The following is a 7,568-nucleotide window of genomic DNA, read 5'->3' as shown; positions in this document are numbered from 1 at the left end:
ATATTTCTTCGCTCTCATCTCGCGCATTCTCTCCCCCTCTCGCCACATCACCACGCTCAACGGTCTGTCATCAGATAAACTGCAAAAATGCACTGAGTACTATTATTTTAATAGGCCGCAATACAGCTCCCTCTCCAAATGTGCACTCAGAAATTGGCGTCCAGTCAAGGTTTGGTCTGAACGGCAGGCTAATTATTTTGATTATTTAAACGTCTGAAGACTCCACAGCGAACAATACATCACCCTAACCTTTAATAGAGAATAGAAGGTGAAGGGCATTGCATGAGAAGAGCCAGGGCCAACATGCTAGACATCTCTATTGGTATAGTTCAACTGTTTCCTCTGTACATCTAAGGTCAAGCCTATAGGAAAGCATATGTGCTACTCAAATGCGTATTGTAACTGGGCATGCACTTTTTATTTAGTTAGTTGACGAATATCTTTAGGTAAGCCTTAAATAAGCATGGCCTGAATGTGAATGTGAATAGTAACAAAGAGCAATGGAGGTTGATGCAGCAGGCAACAATACACAATGCAGGATATTCAATAGAGCTGTGTAGTAGTTATGTCTAACTTAGATTAGACCAAAACAAATTGTTCATTGTAATGTGGTATTTATTTAAGGTACTTTGGTGATCATTCAAAATCGTGGCATAAATGAATCCAGTGCTGGGTATTTCTCACCGTGCAGACCATCCAACAATCATGAAAAAATGCTGATGCTATCACATCAAGGTTGAGATGAATGTAGACACAGACTATCATTACAGCCAGTCCAGCAGATATCTGTGACTCCAGGGCCTTCTCACTAAGGTTTGGGTCCTATCAACTTCATGCCAAAGTAGCTTTAAGCAAATTAGCATTGCTCCCAAGGGCCGGAAATGGGGCCTTCCATTGGGCCTTTGCCATTGGTTGGTAGATGCGAAGCATGTAATGTAAAGGGCTTTATGTTAAACCAAAGTAGCATGTATACATAAATGCAGTAGCCTGGGTTTCCCCATGCTGCCATACACGCACAATTTAATTCACGCTGCTAGGCAGCCTAGATTCCATGGACCAAATTTTCAGCTCAACGAAGGAACCAATCACAGAACGGAGGGGGGATAGCAAGACGATGACGACACACAGAAGCGGTTATGAGCTACGTACAGACGCATTTGATAGACATTCGTAGCGCCCAATAAACAGCTCTGGGCATTCGTAAACCACGTCTCTAATACGAGAAAATGCATGTGTAGTTCCCAGACCCCATCTCAATGAGATGAGGTCTGGCGTTAGCCAGGCTATAAATGCACACATGCATTTATACCTATATGCATGTGTGCATTTATACCTACCTGCCACATGGCATGACATTTTTATGTTTCTATAAGGAATGTGTGGAACCCTGACTTTTAAACAAACTCTCTCGCGCGCCCTCTCTCTCAGGTTGCTGCTGGTGGTAAAAGGTCATCAGGAGAGGCACCACTGGAGAATCCACTAGAATTAACTACAGTACCTCACAGATACAATACATGCACACAAGTTTGCATACATGCACAGAGTGTAGGTTCAGTGTGTACCTCAGTTTTGGAGTCACAGTTCGTTTAATTTTCAGTATGGTAAGCCTATATGTACTGCAAGCCTACAATTCACTGACAATATTGTTAATGCACAACAGGAATAATATTTTGAAAAGGTGTCATGTTTTTCAACATTATTTGACTAAACTCACATATGATCTACCACTTAATATGTTTGTGTGGGAACTGGGAACTCGAATTTGAAACATGGTCCACACACAAAAAAGCCTACTGTTGATTACTGTTAAAGACTGCATTCGGTACATTTGGTACATATATGTGTTACTTTACACCCCTAATAGAGTGACATACTGATTACTGTAACATTCATATACTTATTCTCTTAACGCTGAATACATAAAAAAAAAACACAAGCAGACATAAACATAAACAGACACAGTCACCTTCATTTTGGTCTCTTAATTTTGAATATGACGTCAACTCATTCGAATGTCACTCAGCTACCGTAGGATGACATCAGAAAAATGTGCAGTGGTCTCTTAATTTTTTCCAGACCTGTATACCACTCCGGCAGTCACGCACACACACTCCTGCACACACAGCTAGCCTCCACTAACGCATGCCGTTCACAGCTTCTCACGAGCAAGTGCACACAAAGACAGCCCGAAAATAATGTAAACAGAGACAGAGACAAAAACGCATGCCTCGCGCGCACACACCCTGACTGACATGTACGCTTCGCCCGGATGACAAATGAAAACACTCACGCACTTGCATGGAGGTATGCATTCACAGACACATAGTATTCACACCTTTCACTACCAACATTCTCATGCCCACACGCATGTATAGCTATGCATACCCCCAAATACACAGACACCAAGTGTCTTGGCTTGGTACACACTTTACAATGTGGATTCAGAGACCCATAGCCCTTCTATTTCACTAACAACCATACACACATACACTCACACACGTACACACACATGTCAACAAATGGACACACACATAATCCAATAAATAATAATTTTATTTATTTTCTTATTTCATCACACGTCAAAACACACACACACACACACACACACACACACACACATACACACACACACACACATATCTGACTTTCTCCAACTTTTGCACATCTCCATAGAACTTTTTATTTATTATTTTTGATTTCTCCTCCATCTTTTTACCCATGTCCTTGATTGCCCTTTCTGCCCACACCCCCCACCCCATCCCCATTGTCCATATCTATAATAACAGGCGTCTTAGAACATTACAACACTCCGGAAGAGACTGCCCTACATACTTTATTTAAAACTTCTTATCAAAATCCTAAATGTGATTAAATAAAGTGTTTTATTGTATTTTCGCCATTAACACTTAACAACACTTGCTATCAAGATGAATGGCTTCACATACTTGTTTCTTGTTAATTGTTATAGGCTATTGTTTTGTTACAGCAATATCATTTGAATTTCTATGATATGATGACCAGTGTTTGTTCATTCAGTTAATGATAATTCATGGTATCCTTAAGACAGTAAAATGATTGTAGTGATCAAGAAGGCTAAGCAATTGCAGAACTATGTAATACAAAACCTGTTTTGACAAGACGCATGAAATGTCTTGCCACCAAATGAAATGCATGCAGCCAGCTCTCTAACGGTTTGGCACGTTTCAGTGGCACCCCAAAACACGGTGTGTCAAACGGCCGGTTACCCCTCAACAGAGAAAATATTACAACGACCAAGGCAATGACCTGTCGCCCCAAATGAGCTGTGTTTTCAACACGCATGGTCAGTCGGCGCAGAGGAATTTGCCCCCATACAATTTTGCATAAATAAAGGTTCACCTTAAAGCCCTCATCTAAATCCTAGATCAGCATATTAATCGCGTGACTGCGCGGCCTGTGGCTGTATGCATAGTGCATTCTCAAATGGAATTTCTATCCCAACGTGTGGCGCAAGATAACGTTCCGCCCCTGTAGTTCTTGGCCCACATGAGCCCGTTAGGTTGCCAGCGGCTCATCGTGTTTTGATGGAGGAGAGGCCTTATCTGTTTCGAGGCAATTGCAAGCCAGCCAGGAGATAATAAATTATTTGCAACCGCCGTAATTAGTTATTATTCAAACTGTCAAAGTCACTCATTAATGAGTTTTCTCAAAAAATAAGTGTTTCTGAAATAGACCTAAGTTTGCAGGTCAGTGATGTGTGTAGCCTAGCCTATTGGTAAACGGAGTGACATTGTGATAGCCCTATACGCATATGCGGGGAACATATATAGGCTTATATAATTCTGTTCATAAGCCTGTATATTTCATGTATTTCCTTCTGCAACTGCCAATGTGGACAGTGAGGCTGTTATTACAGTCTGTGAGATGGGTTTATGATACTGACTGAATAATGCCTCACTTTCTGTCACCAGCCAGTGGGCCTAAGTGAAATCAGTGAGTGTCCCACACGGTTACAATTGTCGTGTTAAGAGATCGATCGATGCCATGGGAGCAAACCGTAGCCTCGCCGCTTTCACAATCCATTCCTGCTCATGTCGAGCATTCCGTGCACTCCCCCGAGTACAATGTGATACCAGCTAGGCTACTTTGTCATTCCGTTCAGTCACCCACGCAAGCCACGCTTAAAAAAATAAATACATACGCACAGAGGCAACCCGTTGTGGTCTGTATTTGTGTTACCCATCCCGCTCTTTCCGGGCATGCTGCCATCTCGCATTATTGAATATTTGTCTATGCTTTTCGTATCTAAACAGGTGTCAGTTAGCATGTGCATTATATGCATTTGAAGCAACAGGAAACGTTGCTGTGTGTGAAATTGACTTCAACAAAAAAACACAGCTTTTGCAGTTCCAGTTCCAGCCCAAGCCTTTGCATGGAATCATTGCCTCAATATCAACAAATCAGGATGTAGGCTATGAGTCTGATTGAATTCAGTACTGGCCATCCCCAAAATGCACCAGAATACAGGAAATCACAGCAAACAAATTTTTTTTTTTTCTGGGGGAGGACCCCCAAATCCCCCCTCCCACATATTTGACAATTAGTGGGGGGCCCTTAATACATCTGGGCCCAGGGGCCCGAAAGTTCATAATCCGCCCATGGGCTGTAGGCCTACCTCATTTGTTCAATATGGTTTCCCTGAGCTGAGAATGGTGACATTTGGCATGTCAAAAAGTTGCCTCTTGCTGGCAGGAATAACTCGCTGCAGTTTAACTATAGGAAAACATGGCTGGGAAAAAGTGCAATTTCAAACCTGCCCAAGTTGCCAGCAACTTAACAGGCCATTCTGTAGGCTGTGTTTATGACACTAGCCATTCCACTCCTTTACCCAGCTAAGAACTGTGTAGCCCCTTTGTTCTGGCTGGCATGTTTTACGCAAGCATTGGGGAGGGTGGTCAGCTAGCTAACACCCAAACAGACAGTGTTTTCCCCTATGTTATCGCTAGCTTGTCCCAACTTATAGGGTGCACTGATCTTTGCTACAGTTGGCAGTTTGGGGCCTATTCATATTGGAAGGAGCTGATGGAGACTTCTGTGGGTCCTTTTCATGAGTGATGATGATGCCTCTGACAATCACATAAGCCTCATGGTGTGTTATTTTATGGATGTGTTCTCCTAACCCTGCTGTGCACTCTGCTATAGGCAGGAGTGTACTATAGTATTTGTTCTCTACTGTACTCAAAACCATAACCTCAGCACCATTAAAGTACTTGATTAATAATGTTCCAGCAGATTGATAGGTGGGCCCCAATTCTCAAACCAGCCAATAACTGAGTCTGGAATATCATAACCAATGGATGCTGTGATAAATGAGGCTGTCAAACATTGGGTTGCAGTTTTAGGTCATGCCAAACAATTCAACTATTGCTATAAGTATGCAGTTTTCCTAGAATCACTCAAATGAAATTGTCTTGAGTTCAAATGTATCATTAGAATAGAACATGAAAGAACAGCTGTGACACAAGAGCAGACTCCCTTCTCCCATTCCTCTACACTGCTGACATGCATGTTTCACCACCAAATCAGTGCTTTTCTCTCCCAGGGTTTCCACAGCGATGTACGTATGAGTTCCCAGGGTGCATTGCTCCACCAGACCTGGCCTTGGTCGTTGTGGTTACGCCGAAGACAGTGTGCTGGTTAAACATCACAGATTTTTACAGCGCCTTGGTGAAGTGGCCAGCCACTCCCTTCTTGTCCTTTCTTTATCACTCTGTTTTTTTATTATTTTATTTATTTAATTCTGGCATTAAAAACCAACAGATGTCCCCACACTGGCTGTTCATGTTCAGTTATCAGTAAGGCATGAGAAATAATGTGTGAAATGAACGGTGTCCTAAGGCAGGCCCATCAAACCTGGCAGACACAGAAGAAGGCTTTCCAAATGTTCATGTTCAGAATGTTTTCTGGATAACACAAGGCACAGATGTGGTTGTTCTCTCAGGGCTTTATTCCGCAAATCACTGACATGCTACAATATTTACACGTTCGGCTTCTTTATGGTCATTGGAGCCACTAATCACTTTTCATTTGGTTGGCTGATATTTCTGACCCATTACAAAATATCACTAAAAAAATGTTTCCCAGACAAAATATTGTGAGTGACCCTAGGCCTCTAGTAACACAGACAGCGGCAATTTAGTTTGCCCACTTAAAGATGGATGACTGCTCTAGTACAGTCCGCTTCCATACAGCAACTCTCCTCACCTATTTGTCAAGGCCTATTGAGTCATCATGGGTCAACATCTCGAGCTTGCCAGATATGTGGGAGTTCAGGCTTGGAGCTGCTGAGACAGCGAGGGAGAGACGCTCGTGCACGCTCGAGATCATTCCTAGAACTCACGGCAAACGGAATGCATCAATCATGCCACTAATCATTCTCAAAATGAGGCAAGTGCCACAGAAAGTTGGAACAGGTGTGTGTGTGTGCGTGCACACGTTTGTGTGTCTGTGTGTGTGTGTGTTTGTGTGTGTGTGTGTGTGTTGGAGACAGAAAGAGAGAGAGAGAGAAAGAGAGAGAGAGTTGTTGACACAAGAAGTATGGAAAAGTTGGAGCATATTGACATATTCTCCACGGACAATACACTTAAAAATAAGGATGAGTGAAAGCATGGCATAAGTGAATGTGTGCTGGACTTGAGACTGAGAACTGTGTTGTTTTATCCTCAACTTACAACTGTGGAACTAAGACCATCATTGCACACAGTCATTAACTACCTTGTCTGTGGGGGTTTTACTAACAGTGGGGACTTATCTAACTTAGGGGTGGGACCAGAAGAGACTAGTTGGCCACTCGTGCATGACAGCAGTGAGAGGCAGTGATGGTCACATTCCCGTAAACTCACAGCCTGTGAATTTAGAGCGTGACTCACCTTACGATGTCTCCAAACTGGGAAACGGACAAGGTTGCGCGAATTTAGCCTAGAGGAGTCCCACCCGGCCGCGCCCTCTTCCGGACCGTTTCACCGTTCCAGCACCGGAGTTTCGTTGATTTAACCACCCGGGCGTCTGTGGTATGCAAAAACCTGGTCAGTTATCACTAGGAGGGTGGGCATGAGGTCAATGAAATGTAAACACAAACACAGCAACAGCATTCCAGCTGGAAGCCGTCATTTTATTTCCCTCACCGCTGTTGCAAGCATTTATAAGCTAATTATCCAATTATTATTAATAACACGCGACTGAATAGCTCTTTCCCAGACAAACTGTCTGATTTTGAAAGGCGGCTAAGCGCTTAAATTGTTATATGTAAAGGGACGGAGAGTCTTAAACTGGACGGTCAGCCGTGCGCTGCTCTAAATGCTCTTTGTAACCTTGGTGCATGACTTCAAATTAAATTGTCGTAGAAGTAGATTAATGCCCTCCACTGACACTAAAAATAAAAGGTAAACATGCCCATATTTCGAATAAGTGCTGGTTTTCAAGTCGCCACAGACCTCGCACCGGTCTGCAACCGATGCTGGGCCAGCGCTAGAGCAGAGAGCTAAATCTGTTTTGAGCCACTAAGGTACCGCCCTTATTCGATCGCACTG

Source organism: Alosa sapidissima, chromosome 15, assembly GCF_018492685.1.
Source record: "Alosa sapidissima isolate fAloSap1 chromosome 15, fAloSap1.pri, whole genome shotgun sequence".
In the NCBI taxonomy this organism is placed as follows: domain Eukaryota; kingdom Metazoa; phylum Chordata; class Actinopteri; order Clupeiformes; family Clupeidae; genus Alosa; species Alosa sapidissima.
The sequence above is the reverse complement of the archived record's forward strand: the minus strand, read 5'-3'. Positions refer to the sequence as shown.